Source organism: Ptychodera flava, assembly GCF_041260155.1.
Source record: "Ptychodera flava strain L36383 chromosome 3 unlocalized genomic scaffold, AS_Pfla_20210202 Scaffold_25__1_contigs__length_14229661_pilon, whole genome shotgun sequence".
Taxonomy (NCBI): domain Eukaryota; kingdom Metazoa; phylum Hemichordata; class Enteropneusta; family Ptychoderidae; genus Ptychodera; species Ptychodera flava.
In genome coordinates, this window is record NW_027248279.1 from 4,482,718 (window position 1) to 4,502,534 (window position 19,817).

The following is a 19,817-nucleotide window of genomic DNA, read 5'->3' on the forward strand; positions in this document are numbered from 1 at the left end:
TATAAAATTTCACAGCAATTGGACTTGCGGTTTCAGAGGAGAAGGCAATTGTTGACGGACGACGACGGAAAATCAACCTATCTGATAAGCTCGCGTCGCTGACAGCGGAGCTAAAAAGTTGATAATGCCAAATCTTGTCATAACAACAGAAATGCTGCATGGATTTTAGAATCTTCCAAATAAATTTGGAATATATTAAAAGTAAGGGTCACTGAATTTGATCAGGTCAAGCAAACGTTTTTTATCTCCAGTGTGACCACAGCCAATTTGACAGGCCACTGACCCTGGTTCTCCCTGACCCATGTAAAGTATACAAATTACATGTACTACTACGTACCTGATTGAAGAAAATTTCATGAATTTCTCAGGTGACTAAGAGTTTTGAAATCTTAACACAGCAGAGAGCTTGACAAATTCGACTGGTTTAAGTACAACATTCAAAAGCTTGAAACGTGCTTGATACTAGTACAGGAACGTGTCAGTTATGAAAAATGGCGTTTACCATGTTCTTTTCCATGGAAATCACTGGATCTGAATAGGGCTCTCCCAAAATATGAAGAAAATGTCAATTTCAAAATACATTGATATTAACAAGGTAGGGTAAATACAATGTTTTGTGACTTTAAAACTACAAAGTGAAAAAAAAAAGATTTTAAGTCCAGATGTTAGTATGGTCTGGAAACTAAGATTTCATGCTTATCATCCAATACCTTCTAATACTGCAATATTCTTGAACATAATCGTACACTTATCATTTGGCAACATTAAAAACAGGGTGTCACTGTGCTAATTTTCAAGATATACCAAGAATTATCACTTGGCGTGATGGAATAAATCATGTCAATCTATGATTTGATCTCCTGTGTTGAATAAAATGAGTAACCTAGAGGGACATGTCAGTGAGTAGGTCAAAGGTCAACGAGGTCTCTTCAAATTGATGCCAAACTGACATGTCCACATAAACTGAAGTTAATGATGCTGAATAAAAGCAAATGGGATGCAATTGTCAGTTACACAAGGCCCCCTAGCACAGTGTTTATTTGACGGGCTCTACCGTATTCTCGTACATGTACTGTGAAATCTGCATGACTTTCATTGTAAAAAGATTTTTTGTACACAACAGAATGATACTCAGCCAAAATATCTTTTTACTGAAAGTTTGTCAGCTATTTCATTAAAATATGTTCATCAGGTCTGATATATTTCAGTTTTTTTGCAAACTGATCATTTCAAACATTCAAAGTAACACAAACAATACTGGAGGATGCTTAGGTGATTAGAATTGAATTAGGAGCAAGATCTATAGATGCTTTTCACTGTCTAAAAATATGTTTCAAGTGTTTCCTACACTCTTCCAATTTACGGTTAGTTATGGGTGACCTAAGGGATAGACACGATGGAAATATTGTCATGAACCAACTGAAAAGAAATGTATGGGAAAGCTGGATTATTGTAGTGTGTAGTTAGAAACACAGAAACATTAACTTGACATAAACAATATGATACAATTTTTAAGTAAAAAAATTGTGACTTCAATAATACAGTAAATATTACAGGACTGGTGTATGAAATTACAAAGGTCACTATGAGATACTGGATGATATCAGGTTAAACTATACTACATAGATATTTGTAGACGGCAGTCTGTTTGACAAATTTACATTTGGGTTAGGAGCAAGATCTACAGATGCTTTTCGCAGTCTAACAATGTGATTCAAGTATTCCCTACACTCTTCCCATTGAGAGTGAGTTTTGTCAAATCACTTGTCTGATACAAAGTATCTACTTTGACTATAACAGTCGACCTGAGCATTGAAAGTGACTGTAATTGTTGACTTTAAAAGTTTATCTCGAAGTAGAGATAGCAGCTGCAGTTCTACGACCTCTGATACGGTTTATAAACTCAGCCAGTGTTCTGTTCATAGACAGAAATCCCAGGACACACTCACATTGTAATTATGGTGTGTACAGCACTTGTATCAGGTATCCATTAGGAGTATATACTGAAAGCGTGCAGTACCAGCAATAACTACAGAGACTGAACTAACAGCTTTGGCGGCAGTGAAAGCAGAAACAGTAAATGTCTTTGTTAGTCTTGTATTGCTAGGTGCAACCCATGCAATATGGAAATATAAAACTTAAATTCTCAATTTCAAGGTTGCCCCATATATCATTCTTAAATACTCAATATTACAGAAAAGTATTGCAAATTAAAAATAATCAAACCTTGACATTTCTTCTCCTTCCAAATGAAATTGCAGCTGACTTTAGTCAAAGGCTTTATAGAATGACTTGAAAAATACAACTCATGTTAAACTTAATGCACTGAAAAGATGTTGCATTTCCAAAAAATACAATCTGCTGCTTCTCAATAACTGGAATTTAACTTTTTTTCTGAAATAGCCTATAACACATTGGGCACACAATGCATAAGCTTCTTTGTGATGGGACTGATGTGTTTCAGTCATACTTCAACTCAAATAATCTGCTTGATTATTTTCAATGCCTTTAATCATATAATTAATGACTGCAAATACAAACTTGACGTCATCAATTGACTACTTTGAAACTCTTACTCTGTATAAATAAATCAAAGGTTGCTCAAAAGATTCTATCATAATTTCTTTACCGTACAATTTATCTGAAAATTTCTGTAAAGCCTAGATAAATGCAAGAAATCCTCTTTCAATCACAGAGAATTTTTCTCCAAAAGGTATTTCTCTGCATTAGCATGCTATTGGAAATTTCCCACTGGATACTTGTCATGACTGCACTTAATACTGAACTGGACGCATCTCTTCACAAAATAAAGACTTTGATGAAATCAGCTGATGCATGCACTACAACTATATCAGGCAAAAACTTTCAAACACTTTTAGTCATTCTTATAATTTGATGAGATTTGCACCGTTTTGTTACCACAAAACTCCCCTGAAACTATCACATCGATTTTTTCAATATACTACTATGATTTAGTCGTGAACTATTCTCTGATCCACATGCCACTCCAAATCAAAGATTTTTTTATTTCCATATACCGGTATGTACAAGGCAAATCAAGGTGTTGTAGTGTTATGAGTAGCACATTGCACCACAGTTGTTACACAGTTTTGTTTATCAGAAGTGAAAACAACAACCCAAGTTTAAGATAGCATGTGTTACATACAGAAGATCTTCAAAAGTTCAATGACTCTTGAAATAGTCATAAACATTTGTATGATTCAGTCAGACTTTGTGATCCTCACTGCACCACTACAATCCTCTGTGTACAGCTCCCTCAAACTATCAAAACCACCTCTTTGATATATGCTACTGCCATTGTCTATACGTTAAACCAGAACAAGCTACTCTTTGTGCCATATACGGTACTTACTGAGAGCTTTGTTACTGACAAGATGTATCATGGTACTGTAGTTCAAAGACTACTGCTTTCTGTACTGATGATACTGTACCACACATTGTGATTTAAAGCTGTGTTCTAACAGAACTGACATTGAAATATTGCAAGTTCTAAGTAAGTTCTGTAACATGACTACATCTGCTGCAGCATTATTTACATCATAATTCTGGCCTACAAAGTCACTGGCAAGACTTTCCTGGGAATAAAAACTTCTCCCTGGATAAACTGATTTGAACAATTTGTAAGGCTGATTTGAAAATCGGTAAGGAGTCAACAAAACCTGCTACACTTGACACAAATTGGTCTGTCAAAGAACAATTTTATGATACACTAAGCAAATAATGACAATCGAAGGCCCTACAGTTATATGTCCAACTAAAATGGGATCAAAAAGTACAAAAACTTTTCCATGCAAATCTGTTTTGGCACACACTTGACTGGTTGACCTTTGTCACATAAGTTCCTGTTCTCACTGGTTAGACATGTTTTTTGGCATATTGGTTGGTTTGGCAAAATGTATTCTGCAAATCTGCATTCACCGCTCACAGCTGAAAGCTGAATAATATCAGCTGTTGAATCTAAAAAACAAAATAACCCCTAACATAAACCTCTTTTCAGGATATCTTTATATTTTTTGACTAAGAAAACTTTGTTTTTAACGAATGTTAAGTGTTTATCACTTTCAGCTGATCACACCTCTAGGATTTTTTACAGCAACTCTGACAAATTCAGACAGTGACCATCACATTAATGCATATACTGGTACTTTAGGAATGTTTAAATCCGATTTGATTTGATTTGTGAATATTAATGTCCCTGTCCACAGGCCTGACAAATGGTAACTGCAATGCTAAGCTTGTTCAGAGCCGAACAAAGTTTTGACTGCCACATGACAGTACCGGTATATGAAAAGCGATTCGTTGAAATGATCCAAAGTGTTTTGCTTTACTTACATTCAGATGTTGTTTCAATGTCAAAAACTCTGAAGAAGTAACTTGTACAAGTTTAGGTGATGTAACAGGTTCAGGAATCTCTTCAATGTGGAACTGGTCTGATGCAAACAGTCCAATATCTTTTTGATATGTGGCACCTTTCCTGGACCTTGGTAACAGAAACTTAGTAGGCTCTTTTTTCTTCACTGCAAACAGAATTGATGAATCCACAATTTATACCTATGGGAATGTTGTCATTAATTCAATACAAAAAAATAATTACAGTGACACAAAATACATTACAAAAAATGGATTTAAGAAATATTACCCATGATAAACAAATACTTGGTCATCAAAAAAGTTTTAAAAGAACCAGGTTTGTGCAAAAAGTGTTAGAATAGTCAGTAACTGAGTGACAGAAATAGCATTCTTTGGGCCGCATTAACAAACATACACCAGTAGAGAAAAGTTAGGGATTTGCAGGAGAGGAACTTGAAACAAAAGATACATTGGGGGGACTTGAAAATACTGCTGGAACGAAAGAGGGGACTGGGGAAAAAAATATTATTACATATGTATCACAGTTTACTTGCATCGAAGCACGTGTGTACGACCGGTATTTGCACTGCAGTGCAATACCAAAAACATTATGCCATTCCTTTATGTTAATGAGTATTTACCAATTTTGACCCAGAACTATTTTGTTTGTAAACACAAAAAATGTCGTCTACAAGATTTCATTTCACTTTTGTTCGATGCTCGTTATAGTAAAATGCATGACATTACCGATTAAAAACTATGACAAAGAAAATTGCATGTACTTATTATTATAGTGTGAGGATGATTTTTAGTATCCAGAAGACCAGTTTGTTTGTCAGCGAAGCAAAACATTGACAACGGGCGACGTCCGTTTCTAGCTCTATGAATGCACGGTGGCCGACGTACCACGGCCGCCATCATAGTCATAAATCAAAACACACGTAACTGCGGGCGCAGCGGAGCAAATTAAACATTTAACATTTTCAGAGACGTTTTTGCCAGTAGTTTTCTCACCGGACATTCCCTTTTTGCAATAGAAAGTCACTTTTGCCTGCAGTTTATTCTGTGCTTGTGTGTCGTACACGTTATTGATAACAGTGAGCGCTTGTGTGCCTCGGTGAACACTGAAATTTGATCGTTCGACAAGTTACGTTTGCCGTATCTTACTCTTAAATTTCCCGTAAAAATCTTCAAACTGTTATTTGTATCGATCATTTAGAAGAATTCAAAGAATTCCAAAATGTGAAAAAATCAGAAGTCCAAATGTGAAAAAATCAAAAGCGTTCCATGTTCAAAGTTCTATTCGTTTGGCTATCTATGCCATGTTGCTACGTACATGTATGTGTACGTGTGAGCGATCGCAAGCAGAGTTCGAGCCCTTCGACGTTCCTCTTACGTCATCCTTGATAAACAAGTAAACAATAGTTTAGCCAATCAAAATAGAGGGTGTGGCGGCGTTGACCAATGAAGAATGAAAGCTGATTCGATGCCTCGTTACCACGATGTCAATTTATATAACTCCGCAGGGTCGCCCTGAAACTTTGACGGACAAGTAGTACGCACGACTAATCGTCGATTCTCTCGATAAATGATGCAAATAAAAGACAGAACATATGTAAATATGACAGAACCCCATGACCTGTGAGTGCACGCGCGGCGTACTAGCGGTATTTGCACTCGTGCTGCGGTGTATTCGGCTGTCCTTTCACTCGCTTCGTTCGTGAAAGGACTGCCGCCGAATACACCACAGCACTCGTGCAAATACCGCTAGTACGGCACGCTTGCACTCACCGGCCATGGGGTTCTGTCATAATATTGCTGATTTGAAGCATTAGAATTGCCAAAAACTGAGTAAGAAATATAACCTAAAATATTGGTTTCATAAATCACCCCTATATCAAAACAGGTACTTTCCCACACCCATTAAGGTTAGCACAAATTGCTTGCTACTCCAACCCCTTCATTGTACGTGCCAAGAGAATGTTGCATGTCTAACCTACTCCCCTAATTACCTGTAAAAGTTCACACTTACCATTGATAACAACAGGTTTAGGGCAAACCATGGTGGTAAAGGGTTGAGAATAGTATGAAAATGGTGATCTTGTTAACGGCAAACCTCTGGTCCATTGCATAAAATTATGAGTGTTTGCTGATTTATTATTCAGGCTGGGGGTACCCTCTCCCTGCAACCTTTCCCCGATTAGCAACTAGTAGCAGTTCCTCTCTCCACAGTTTAAATATCATTCATGCCTGATATAATGTTGTATGATTAATTCGTTTGCATGTTTTTGGCAGATAACAGGAAGCCCACCAGTTATCATTTACTCCCAAGTGATCAGTTTTGCCCCTTTTTTACCACAAAATAATTGAAATGTGAAGCTTGTCAACACCTCTATGGACTGAGGAGGTAATTAACTGTTATTGGAAAGTGAGGAATATTTATGAATAGATACATGAGGCTTATTGGGAAACTCTTAAAAAGCAGATAACATCTTCCAGTATCTCTCCCCCACCTTCCCCCATCCCAATGCAGAGATGTTCATCAATGTGACCTGTAAAAGGCAATCTGTTAGGTTAATATTTGTAAATTAAAGAAAGTGTTGGGAATTTTAATATTAACATTAACACTGGGTGAATTATATGAACCTTTAATACTTTTTCTTTATCCAGAATTTCATAATGATGAAAGTTTAGATAGTTTCAGTGACTTACAAACAATTTCACAGTGGTTGGAATCTCTTTTCTGTCATCCTCCCTCTTTCCAATTATGTAGAAATGTTTTAAAGCAGTGGTTGTATGTGTGATACGTCAATTTAAGGCTAACGCTCTGCATAGAAAAACATTATTTGTTTCCTTCTGAGTTTTATGTTATCAATCATATATGATTGTTAAAGTTTAGATCATAGCTAACGTCACTGACTTTCAGCTAAGAAGTTGACTTGACACCGACCATAAAACATTTGGTCTTTGAGCGAACTTTTCAATTGTTAACTTTGTGTGAATGTAAATTTAATGCACACATGCATTATTTTCAAAATAATGTTATCTCCTTCAGCTTGAAGTTACACTGCTCTGTGAAAAAAACACTTGTATCAAATGACATGAAACAAAGAAAAATATACTCAGTATTTTACCAGGACAGCCGTGAGTTTTTGTTTGACCATTGTCTTAAATGCACCTCAAAATACAGACTTTGAGATATATGGTAGTGCCAGCAGTGACAAGTGACAAAAAGATGATCTGGTTAGTATCACTTTGGTTACATACCACAGAATACAGCAGTATAATCCTGGTATTTTGATTACAGATAATTCAAGTTACAGGATATGTTCACATTTCTTGACAATGAGAATTAGTGACTCATATTTCATTCCATTCCTGTGAAAATAAAAGCAAAATGATAGAGGGCAGTATTCAGAAACCTGGATAATTCCATTTATCATGACTGAAGTGTTTCCACTGTGGTAAAGCCATTATTGCATCGGAAATATCGAACAATGTCTGCTGCTCAATATGCTTGTTCCCCCCTCCCCATCCCAAAAAATTGCATGGTGACCCGCCATTTTTCTTCTTGATTTTGAAAGAACGTGGTTGAAAGATTCCTTGAGGAAAGTTTGGGAAAAAGTTTTAGTCTTCCACCTCTGAGGTGTACCTTGAGAGGATGTAGGTCAACCTAGTCACTTTGTATAACTGCTAGCCATGTAGCCTGACTGCCAAGCAACGATACGTTGTTCTTACGAGTTGCCTTTATAAGTCTAGTTCTCAGTCTGTAGGTAAACTTTAACAACTATGGTTTGTCTAAATTTTATTGTTTTCCATGTTAGACCTCTCCATGAATTCACAGGGAAATGGAATGACATGGTTAAGTGTTCTGTCTCTGCAAAATAAATGGTTTCAACAGACAACATATTTAAACCATTGCCATGAGAGCAATACCAAGGAATACTGATCCAATATATAAAACTCTGTAATGACAGGGGGACATCAAGTAGCTTCACAAAGCTGTGGAAAAACCTATTTGAGGTCATACAGAAGACCTATTTGAGGTCACACTGAAGACCTATTTGAGGTCACACTGAAGACCTATTTGAGGTCACACAGAAGACCTATTTGAGGTCACACAGAATGAGCCCAGTGTGATGTTGGTGCACTGTCCTAAACACAGTAATATTATCTTGCTGGGACTAGAAATATACATGCCAGGTTGTTGATCAATGTCTGTGGCACAATCCACAATCATTCAGGGCAATGTTCTTTACAAACATCCTTTGTTGAATATGAAAATAACTTATTTTAAATTTGAAAATAATTGTCTGGATATTTCTATGACACTAAATATTGCAAAAAAGACCTTCAAGCAACCAAGATATCCACCACTACTAGTCTGTAAATCAGTTCTTGTATGGTAGATAAAAAATTATTGCCATGAAAATTACTTCGGACATGTGCAGAGATGTTTTGAAATTAACCAAAACAATGTTCATAATATTTGCTTCTTTGATTGAAAGTGCATCTTTCATTGCATTCTCTGCCGGTGTATTGTCACTGCCATCAACAGGAGAATTTGGTAAAACTGCAGACACACTTGCAGAATGGTTGTCCAGTGCAATGCAATGATAATTAAAGTACATCAGAGTACTGGTGTTATCATTCAGATAAAGCAAAATCTAAATTCTTTAGAAAATTGCTATTAATCATGATTACAAATTTTGACATCAGCATATTTTTCATGTCACATACAGAAATGTAATCTGATGCTACTATGATAGTTTTGGCAGCTCCTATTTTAATATTTGAATTTCAATTGTTAATTTTTCAAACCAATCAACCTGCAATGATATAATTCATCGTTAAAGCTGCACTTTTCAATCCCAGGTTCTCGCATTAGTGGAGTTCTCCTCCCAGTCAAACACATGGCCAGTACGATGTTTGATTTCTATTACATTAATTACACAAACTGATTTCAATCTTTTGTCACCTTTTGCTAATCCTGCAAATAGAGCTTATATAACCGTTTGATTGACGGTTGGTTCAAATTGCCAACGGTCATTTATTCCCAGCACCACGCTCGAATTTCCTTAAAAAACGTCTTCCAGTCACGTTAGAATTTGAATATAACCACAGGGTTCGATCGGCAGCAGCTTCGTGCTGACCGCTTGGCAGTCTGTCAGCGTTTTGTGGTCCGAAAAAACTAAAAAGTGGCATTTTCTGGAGCGTGTGCCCTCATGTTGCCCGTTTGGTGTCCACTTGCACAATGAACGCCACAATAGCTTGGCGCCCTTTTAAAGGGAGGCTCCGCCTTTAAGAATTGATTATCTTCTAACATGACAAACAATATAAGTAGTATCTTACATAAAAAATCAAGAAAAAATGAGTGACTTTGTTCCTTTAAGGATAGATTGCCATATAAGTCCTATATGTATAATAGCAATCAGAAACAAAGCAAATGCTCCACACATTGTAAAAGGAAGACAAGTCTGTTCATGGTTGTTTGACAGTGTTTAACAGTGTTTGACAGTGTCATTCTAAGCTCTAGTGTTACAGTTTGCAATATATTTACTGAGTTCCAAATTTAATGTAGGTCATACAGTTATTGAATATCACTCTATTGTTCACATGATTGATTGAATCTCATAGGAGTATTTGTTATTTGTTTCCTTAAATTGTCAGACCGAGAATTGGGCCTTGAGTTGCATGGTTAACGCCGTGCAAATCATGATAAACGTATTCAATCAGAATATACTGAGATTTCAGTAAATATACTCAAATGATATGTCATTAAGTCCTCAACAGACTAATCACAAGAAAACATTACAAAACAGGACTTGTGTACTAGGGGACTTCTGAATGCTGTGTTTGTTGTAATTTTTATGCAATAGTACAAGAGGGGAGGTCACCTGGACATAGGTAGTCAGCGGACCAGCAGACAAAATGACACATAATTTGGTTAGAAATGCAATGTTTCTTCCTCTTCAGCATTTCAAGTACCTATGGAAATATAAAACTGTTCCGGTAAGCGTGGACAACTAAATAGTTGTCAGTGAAATAAACAGGGAAGGGAGAACTCAGTCTCTAACACTTTGTAGTCTTCTGTTGAATATGTTGCAATGGTGGAAACAGAGGGGAATCATATACCGGTAGAAGCACATCTTATTCCCCAGACAGAAGCATTTAGCATACAGTCTTATATTCCAAAACAATGACCTCTGAACCCTTCATGTTATTATGTCATAAGTTTTTTTTAAAAATAGGACAGGCCACAAGAAGATCTGTTTGCAATATACAAACCACTACTACCAAGTTATGTTGAAAGATGTTTGAAAAAAAAAAGTTTGCAAGAGGCTGCCTCTTCGTATAGCCAGCAAAGGATGGTAGCAATCATGAAGTTGACAGCAGACATGAAGTCAAAAGTAGTGCACCAACAGTTACTTCAGCAATTACTTTTCATCATGATATCTCAATTTATAACATCTTCCGTAATCTTTCATTTCATGTGCGTTCTAACATTTAGATCAATCTTGTCTTCAATTCTCAGCAATCTTGCATGCAGTTAGTTACAAGTGCCAAACAAGTCAGTACTATTACTGTTCACTTAACCCTTTGCACCCTGACCCCCTGTACTCTATGACGTCATCGGACATTTTTGTCCGAGCCAAGTTCAAAGGGTTAATACATAGGTACATGTATAGAGCAGTGATCTACATCGAAGTCCCACTAATTTTCTCACCATGATAAGATGTTCACAGATGTTGTTCCATTCCTGTAGACATTCACTAAGACAATCTCATACTTTTAAGTCTGAGGTGGTTTAGCCATTACTGTGTTGGCAATAAAGGCAATGTCTGGTAGCTAGTATATTTGTCTCTACTCTTGGATGTCCATACGTTCAAAATACATCCGTGAAAACCAATATCATCGGAATCATTAGATTGTGACTGACAGATGATCTGATCAATATTACGTACAGTGTCATGGTTATCGCCAGAGTAACATTGGTGATCCTGGTCTGTCCTAGATGAAGGGGGAAGAGTTACACACTGAGTTGGAATGTTTGTGACATTAACCTTTGACATTTGACATGCCTATGAGTATGGCACATCTAACCTCTGGTCCCTGTTGAGTCTAGTCAATTGTAACACCAGTACATTTGTGGTGTATTATACTGAGGAGTTGCAAAAAGTCAACCAAAACAGCAGATCTCATAATCTGAAAAATACATATTATACACTGATATCTGTAGCAAACAGAGTTTCATCATCAAGTAAGTTTAAGAATCAATAACACAATAACGTTTGGTGTTATTGGATGTTATTTGACCTTCGACCCCTCAATGGTTTTATGTAAACACTGGGAAAACATGATAACATGCACTGTATATTACAAATATGCACTGCATAAATGTACCTCATCGTTTTGTTCTCAATGCTTAGTGCATGTTTTCTTGTACTATTCAATGCAAAAGGTAAAAAGGTGCATGATTTTAAGACTATTCACAAAATACTAGGATTTATGCCGCACGCACATAATCTATGCTTTGATGTTGTCCTAAACGTGTCTCAGACAATACCTTGGCTGTGTAAAATGTGCTTTGACATATATTCTGGTATTTTGTGAATAGGCTTATATATTATCAACTATATACGTACTTACCATTGCTGATCAAATGATCAGGTTTTAGATTGACCTTTGACCTATGCACATTGAGGACTTTTTGAACTTCCACTCTATTTGCTTGTTGCTTGCTACGTTGTCCATCAAGTTGTCTCATGTACCGGTAACTCGGCCATAAAGAAGTCAGCTGTTTGCCGCCATCCTTAACCTGGCTCCATAGATTTTCCCATTCATCCTTTTCTATGGTAAAATTCGAATTGTCCTCGGGTGATTGGGATGCCAGGTTTATTACATATTTCTCTCTGCAAAATAAAATGTTTAGATGTAACATACATGTGATGCAAATGATGCAAAAAAGTATTTTAAGACTAACATTATTACTTGTCTGCCCAACCTGTACATGTGTAAACAGCATCATTATCATTGAAGGTGAATTCTGGTCCAACACGAATTCAAGTGTGTACAATAACAGTACATTTTTGCACATATCAAGGCTGTACTGACAAGCTAAATGAACGCTTGGTGTTTTAACATGCTCCGGGAATACAGCGTGATGTTGCTTTCAGGGTTCGCGGTAGAGGTCGCCACAGTCGCAAAATGCGACTAAAACTCGTTTGTGGCGAACAAAAACTCATCGGCAATCGCCACGATCTCAAAAGCGTGGCGACAGCTGATTTCTATAGTCGAAATTGATAAAACTAAACTGTCCAAATCTTAATGCTTTTCCACTGATATAAGACAACATAAAAAACTCTTTAGTTAAAGCACTTACTGGAAATTGTAAAGGAAGACAAAATACAGAAAACAGTTACAATTACATTCTCGCGATCTCGATCTCCATGAACTGGCATTCCGATCACGTTGATACTAAGATAGACAACCATAGCCAAAAGCAGCAAAACTCAGTGACGATTCCGAGGCGGAGCTTTATTGACACAGTATTTCATATCGCAGTATCAAATCAAATTGATTACACAATCCCTAGATCAGCGACATTTAGTGAAATTTCCACATTAATCATAACTTGAAAAAAGTAAACGTGAAACAAAGACGTCGTGTATGCTGTCGATCAACAGCATAGTGTGAAACGTAAACTAACTGGCATGGCATGTGCATTGACTGCACAAAAAAGCAAGTCGACATTGCAATATCAAACGGTCTACATCTTGTGAAAACAATGACAGACCAGTGAAAGTTGTAATAGTCACCGGTAAAAACTCTTCACTGATGAAAGGATAATAGCGTCAAACAAATGAAATTGCATATTTAGAGAACGGCATTTTCACAATTGAGTGTACAAAGTAGGGTCAAAAATGGCCAAATTTCAACCTCATTGTTTTACTGTGAAAACCTTACCAGGACTTAGGTACATATGCCACATATATAGTGCAGAAATGGTTTCGCACAAACTGTCTTAGTTCCATAATAAACAGGCCTTCTATATCGTACCCTTACATGGGGTACGGACACTACACAATTTAGAAAATTAAGAAAAGATTTTGCACCATTGCAAAATTTAGGGGAGAATATACAATACTTTTACCAAATGCAAATCAATACAGTTAGCCTTACATCATAAAATGACTTTTGTAGAGAATCTTTGAATTCCACCGGGTGTATACAATGTTGTCCTTCATACCAAAACAAAGGAACACTTTATTTTTGAAAGAACAACGAATACATTTCAATTATTGCTTAATAATCTTCCACAGTGAATCCCAAAACTTAAAATGATAATTGGCAGCATGCATAGCTATGATATATAGCATCATTTCATATGTTAGTCCATGTTGGAAAGACTCATCAAAATATTTCATAAAATATGTACAACTGGTACGGACACTACAACACCAGCCCAAAGCAAACCTGTACTGAAGCTGATCATTTACATTAGTGTAGAAATAATAGCTGATTAATTGATGAAGAAACATGGTTTTCTTTCCATTTTGCCTTATCCTGTAAACTTTTAACCACAGTGTAATTAATTGAAGATATTATTAAACTATATTTATGGTTCATGGTTTAATATATTTCAGAGAACAACACTCAAATATAAATTTAGCATCAACAATAAGAACAAATTGAAAACTTTTAAGTTTTTCGATAAAACAGTAAAATCATCACGCTATAAAATTTCTAATATTAACCCTACTCACTGATTAATAGTTGTATTTAACTAGTTCGTGGGGTGGGGTAAGGACACTACACAACATGCATAAAAATTGTTTTCTACTGAAGTTTAGTCTGAACTAAAATTCATTGAACAAAAAATGGCAATGCTTGTACATGTGTGTTGACAAGCCAAATACTGGTCAATATGACATGCTACTGGAAGAAAAGACAACTGTTTTTAAAGACAGATCAATAATTTTGAAAAAGGTAAAGTTGCAACATAACAGTTGTATCACTATCAGTGGACCTGTCAAGATAACATTTTATCAACAAATTGTTTGATGTAGAAATATGTCATTTTAGTACTTGCAATAATGAAATTTACTCTTCATGAGATGAAGTGTCTCTTGTCAATGTCATGTGTAGAGAAACAAAATTGTTTTACCGTATCTTATATAGTCAACTGAAGGAAACCAACCCAACACACAACTGATTCACTAGATTCACTGAACAATCAATTCATATATTCTCATCTATTGCATAAGCTTTGATATTTGGTATACAGATGACTTAGGATATACTTAGATAATTTCATACAGCTTCAGAAAAATAATAAATTTTTGTTTTGGAGGCAATTTTTGCAAATTTTAGTTAAAAATCTAAAGACACAAACTAAGCCAACTTATTTCTTCAAACTTGGGAGGGGGGGGGGAACATGGCCGTAATTTTGTATTTTTGGAGCTAATCTTTAGTCTGCGACCTGAAATAACCTATACCAATCCCAGATATCTTTTAAGACAGTTTTGTAAACTGTGAAAACAATGTAGTCATATTTGGTATCAGTTTGTAGTGAAAGTTGACCAAGAAAACAAATCTGAGGTTATTTATGACACATGTATAATATAGTGGATCAACTCTAGCTAATATTTCGTTGAGGGATACCCAAACACTGATAAGAGATTTGTATCCACAAGAATGCCATGTGGCAAGATGCACTCTACTGTGAATACAGACTCCAGTACCGGTACATGTCATTTTTACATTGAGTAGTTTATGTCAGCCCTGGGCCAGCCCAGGTTTTGAGTCAACTCAATATTGTCAATATGGACACTCTAGGTCAGGCCAGAATCGGTCTAGTTTTGGCTGGGCAATAGGGGAATCCAGTACTGCCTCAAAATTTGGGTCATGTCTGGACCAAGATGATGCCCAACTGAACCTAAAAGTTTTCGCTCCAGTCTTTATCATTCCATGTTCTCAACACAATATCTTCCCACCAGGTTTTGCTCCACAAGTGGGACCACATCATCTGATTAACATTACTTGAAAGAAAGGCATTAGTTAACAAAGACATCAGAAACACTGTGCACTGGTTACATGCATTTCTGTACAATCTGCAAGTCCAATTCTGTCTCATAAAGTTCATGAAACCAATACTGGAGATGCCTCTGCAGTTCAAGTGTCATTTAGTAGTTAGATTAATTCTTTTTGGCAAAACTAGGCTGGTCCTGTAAAATGTGAAGGTGAACCAAATTTTTTCCCCACAGAGGATTATTGTAACCTTGCCCAGGTCCGACCTAAATTTTGTGAATGTGAACATACGGTAGTATCTGTCTTAGTCCAATCATTGTGTTTTATATAAACATACAGACAGTTGACAGGCCATTGGTTGATTAAGTAAATCATCACAGTATGGAGGGTAGCGCAGTGCAACTCATAAACATGATTAAGAACATGAGCAATTTAGGATGATGTCAGGTCACTCCACCACACAAACAGAGTAAACAACAAATTTGACTACCTAACTCTCTGACACAATATAAATTTGTTCCTTCAAAGGTGTGAATTTGATCATAGATCATTGAACAAATGACCGGTGTTTTTTCTGCTTTTGATTACAACTTTCAGCTTTTTGTGGACAATCATGTTGACTTCCAATATATTTGCGTACAATAATTGTCAAATTATAGTTATACATTTTATCTGAAACCAATAAATATTCACATTTTGTGTTACACATACTACTCACACAACTGGGAAATAATTGAAATTTTTTTGACTGATGTCCAACATTTGATATCATTGAAGCTGTTGGTAGTCTCATTCTTATTAGTTTAGTTGGTGTGTATATTGCACCTTATATTCCGACTTTGTGTGTGTATTACTTTAAAGGCATGCGCTGGCACCAGATTGTCTCATCAGAAAATTTACCCACCAGATTACAATTTCAATGGAAAACAAAAGGCTATCACACCTCAATATCCTCTTACAGACTACCCTACCGGAAAAAAGTCTTTGAACATATACACGCGTGATTCCCGAGCTATTTTTAGGTGAAGTGAAAAATGAGACGCGCGTGTACACGTTATGTAACATGCGGTAATCACACAATCAACACGAACCAGCCGATCGTGTTATCTGCAGGAACATCGCGTGTTCAATCCGCATGTACGACGCCCTCAAAGTTGAAGATAAAATCCTTTAAATATGTGTGCTTTGAATTGCGGTAGTTGTGGGATGACTCCTTCGAAAACCATTCCCTCCAGCTGCATTACATTATGAGTTCATAATTATAAGTAATCATCTTCTCAGTTGATAAGCGAATTGATAGCAGGACATCTAGTATTATAAAGCTATTTTGCAGATGCTAAAAAACCGCGCGTTCTATCGTAATAAAACTTGATGTGTTAATGAAGTACACGTAAGTATTTATAGCTTTAATTTTCTATTATATTGATTAATGTGAGAACTTTGAGATTTCCTTATGTTATTGACATCTCTGAAAACCTATTTTTGTGTGACAACAAACATTTATTTTTGTCTGTACGTTATTGTCTTTGTTCAAAATGAAATATTTCTATGTAACCGACATTGATTGCGTTCCTTTTTTTCGCTTCAGTTTCCGCTCGATGTTTGATTTCAATTGCATGTAGTCTACTAGTATATAGATTCGTTTTAATTTTTCTTGAATGGAAGTGTGTGTCTGATGCAGGTCGCATATTTATGCTTGTCAAAGTGTGTTGCTGAGTTACACTGTATTTACCCGACATTAACGTGAGCTTGTTTTAATAATTCAATTGACGGATGTCGGAAGATACTTATCTGCTTTTTTTCCGACATTACCGAAATGATATTGATTTCACGAAACTGCCTGTCACCCGTTCAATAGGGAGTAGGCCTATTTTCACTCATGTAAATTTCAAAGAGAATCAACTAGTCAACTTGTGCAATTTAGTTCACTCACTGTTTTTGCTGTTCTTTTCGGACGATGCCGAGAACGTTTTCTGGCTGAAAAAAGTGTGCGATCATGTTTTTGTCCGACGTGTTTTCTCTACCTTATCACCACTCAAACTATTATCGCAATTTTCGATTTGATTATGAGCTTTGGCTAACAAACGTAATCAGACGGAAGAAATCGCACACATTTATGAGTATCGAAATCAGTACAATCTAATTTTTCGTAAACTTGCAAAAAAAATATTCTGCGGTCCAGTGTTTTTAGTTTGCTTTTGTCATATTTTTTTTAAACGTTGCCGGAAAGTCTTCATTTTTATCTGAATCGTCATTGTGGAAATCCTGAAATCATTGAAGAAAAAGACATTCATCTAAATGTTGTCATTTATAGATGTAAAGTCGCTGTATATTCCTTATTCCTTATTCTATTATTACGGAGAAACTTCTTGTCCTTGATTTTAAGTTTTGTCCTATTTCACAGGAGTTTCGTTAAAAGTCGGCCACAAGGGCGACTGTATAGGCTAGGCGATCACGGCCGCCTGTAATTACCTGAAAATCATATGAATAGCTGGTAACAAATACAGCATATCGGCAAAAGTTTACAATGATTTAATGCTGAATTACTTGTTTTCAACATTTTTGCGGGGTTTTCAGTGAAAATTTTGAGTTCGTTCACTCGCATTCGTCGGTCGCGCGATTCCTCGCTAAGTTGACAGGTGTAGGTACAGCACGGAATACGTCCATACAACGTACACAGGGTGGTTGAGGTTAGGGGTCATTGAGCGTGTGCAGTAACGCAACATTGCGTCGGCCGTGAGATGTGGGTTAAATGACGTTGGGTCGAAATGGAGAAATACAGACGGGTTGATGAAGAAAGGTACAGCTGATGGCAATTTCTCAGATCATATTGATAATTATGCGACGTTTTATGAATATTTATCGGAAATGTTTCTTCTGAATGCATCAGCAATCGCCTACCGCGATCCATGGCCGTGGCTTGTAAAATGTAAACAACACCTTGCCTGACAGATTGGTAGTCGACGTTCGTTCTCGGATTTTTATGATTTTGTTTAAGTGATAGGAGCTTAATGTTTGACTTGCCTTTAGTCTGTGGGCACATAAATATCAAAACTAAATAAATTGAAGGTGTAAACTTTAGCAGACTGTGACGTTTAGCGGTAGGCTGTAGCACAATCGTCATACACTACAATGCAGGAAGTTGGGAAATGGAATAGCCGGCCATGGCCGATATATGCATGCACGTATTGCTAAGTTCGAAGACGGATTTTCCCGCACCAAAAGCCATAATAATTCATTGAATAAACCAGCATCAATGGCTTCCAATATACCTCTGAATTAATATCCTCTATGCTTTTTGTGTTGCATTTTTGAGTGTGGTTTCTGACGGGATCCATACTTTCATTATAAAACGATTTTTTTTCAACAGCTGCCGTTGATGATTTAAAAGTAGCGGCACTGTGATCCAGGTTTCTAATGTTGATCCATGATCGTTTGAAACATGTAAATAAAATTGAAATGCTGAGCGACTGGGGGCTAGTGTACTAAGGTCAAAGTCAAAATTCATAGAAATTTCCATACTCTTCTACCAACAATCATTTTAAATTACTATTTTCAGTGGTGAACTAGAGAGGCAAACTGAATGCTAAATTGTACAAGTGAGATAACAATAGCTGCAAAAGTTCTTTGGCTGGATGCAGATTCCTTTGTAGATGATCATAAAGACATATTTCTGAAAGCAATGCATGAAAATGAAAATGCAACTTATCATTTGTGATTGATGAACTGTTTTGTCCAGTTTTCATAGCTAATTTGGAACTGTGTATTGGTGGGCAGGGGGGTGGTCGCGTCATATAACCAAACATGCACATGCTTGGCAGTTGGTATGGCTTGGCCCCCTGTAATTTTCATAGTACCCCCTTGTTTCAAAACTTAGTGAAACCCCTGATGATTTACCGACATTCTCGTCAATCACCTATGTAAGCCGTTTCCAATGGTTTTCTGATAGTACGAGCGTAAGTTTTATTTTACTTCCAGCTTTTTAAATTTCGGCAAACACTTCGTGTTCTTACATTCCCGGTAAGACTGCAGAAAAAGTTGACTTGTAAATATCTTGTTTCAGTAGTTACGATAGCCTAATTCTAATAAGGACTTGCACGGAAGACGGCATGAGAACTGAACAACTTTCTGTATTTTTTTATATTGCTTTACAGGAATACGAACGTCCATTTCATCATTAGTAAATTTTTTGCGTTCACAATTATTGACCGTAGGAATCTTTTAACGAAGTGTGGAATTAAATGTGCCAAACTGTGTCATTTCAAGAGTTAACGACAATGTATGACACTTTGACTTAGTTGAGTTAGCCAGATGTAAAATCTCCCTACTCATTGAGAAAGAAATAAACAATTATTTCCGTTGCAATCTCCAGACTCTACCGAAATCTCCAGAAGTCGCACCATGTGTATTTGTTC

General features: G+C 36.5%; 1 protein-coding gene and 1 long non-coding RNA gene across 2 annotated transcripts in view; both read right to left on the reverse strand.

The window, feature by feature from the left end:
* LOC139125649 (uncharacterized) overlaps positions 1 to 19,817 on the reverse strand; it is a 176,630-nt gene that overhangs the window by 102,112 nt on the left and 54,701 nt on the right. The window lies entirely within an intron of this gene.
* The window catches only part of LOC139125644 (coiled-coil domain-containing protein 191-like), a 218,719-nt gene that overhangs the window by 92,926 nt on the left and 105,976 nt on the right, over positions 1 to 19,817 (reverse strand). The gene's annotated exons all lie outside the window — the stretch shown is intronic.